Below are 1517 nucleotides of genomic sequence, written 5' to 3'. Positions count from 1 at the left end.
GTGCCCCCGGGGGCTCAGGGTGGACACACCCTGTGGTCTGGGCCGCCCGGGTCAGCGTTGGGACTGGGACTGGGTCCTGCTGGGCCGATGGCCGCGCCGGGCCTGGGTAGGAGCCTTTGAGATCCTGAGCCGCGAGCCGCCACCTGCCCCTGGGGTGTGCCTGCGCCGGCTGCTCGGTGGGGCTCGGGGGGGCTCCGTGGAGACCGCCCGCTGCTGGAGGCCACGTGTCTGCCAACCAGCTCTCAGTCCAGCCCACCCGGGACTCCCTGCCCCCGCTCCACCCACTTCGTGTCCCATTTCTCAGCCCAGCTGCGCGATGAAGTAACCGGGTCTGTATAGCTGGTAATTGGCAGCTGGATTTTTCTGGAACGTGTCTGTGTCTCACAGGGAAGTGGGTCTGCCCTGCCCCTCCCCATGGGGTCAGAGACCCTGCAGGCAGCCCCACAACTGTTGAGGTCTGCGGGTGCTGAGGATGGTGGGCAGGTCCCTCTCCTGGCCCTGCTGCCTGCCCCTCCTGGAGGGGAGGGTACTGTTGGGCGTGGCCTGGCTCTGCTGCCCCTCCTGGAGGGGAGGGTACTGTTGGCCTTGGCCTGAGAGGCCCCCAAACACAGGCACAACCAGCGAGTAGTTAGTGTCACACCGTGTGGAGCCCTGTCAGTCTAGTGCAGCGGTTCTCAACCTGTGGGTCGCGACCCCTTTGGGGTTCGACCTACCCTTTCACAGGGGTCGCCTAAGACCACCGGAAAACACATATATAATTACATATTGTTGTTGTGATTAATCACTATGCTTTAATTATGCCCAATTTGTAACAACGAAAATACATCCTGCATATCAGATATTTACATGACGATTCATAACAGTAGCAACATGACAGTGATGAAGTAGCAACGAAAATAATGTTATGGTTGGGGGTCACCACAACACGAGGAACTGTATTAAAGGGTCGCGGCATCAGGAAGGTTGAGAACCGCTGGCCTAGTGTCTCAGTCACAGGCATGTAAGGTTCCTCCATATTGCTTTTTTTTAATCCTCCATTGATTTTTATTTTTAAAAATATATTTTTATTGATTTCAGAGGGGAAGGGAGGGGATGAGAGAGAGAAACACATCAATGATGAGACAGAATACAGAATCACTGACTGACTGCCTCTCGCACGTCCCACATGGGGGATCAAGTCTGCAACCGAGGTGCGTGCCCTTGACTGGAATCGAACCCGGACTCTTTAGTCCGCAGGCCGACGCTCTGTCCACTGAGCCACACCGGCCAGGGGCCCAGCCTCCCTGCTGCCGCCCCCCGTGCTCCCAGCGCTGAGCCCAGGGGCCGGGGTGGCTCTGGACGGACGGAGTTTCTCGGACATTCCCTCTGGGTCCTGTGCTCAGCGAGGAGGGGCCTGGCGGGGGCGGGGTCTGTGCTGCCTGGGGTCCGTGGAGGGCAGGGGTGTGGGTGGGATGGGATGGAGAGGAGGCTAGTGAGGCACAGGTGGGGGCCTGGGTGGCCCTCTGAAGCAGCCGGGG

Source organism: Myotis davidii, unplaced genomic scaffold (genome assembly GCF_000327345.1).
Source record: "Myotis davidii unplaced genomic scaffold, ASM32734v1 scaffold609, whole genome shotgun sequence".
Classification (NCBI taxonomy): Eukaryota; Metazoa; Chordata; class Mammalia; order Chiroptera; family Vespertilionidae; genus Myotis; species Myotis davidii.
This window is presented reverse-complemented; position numbering follows the sequence as displayed.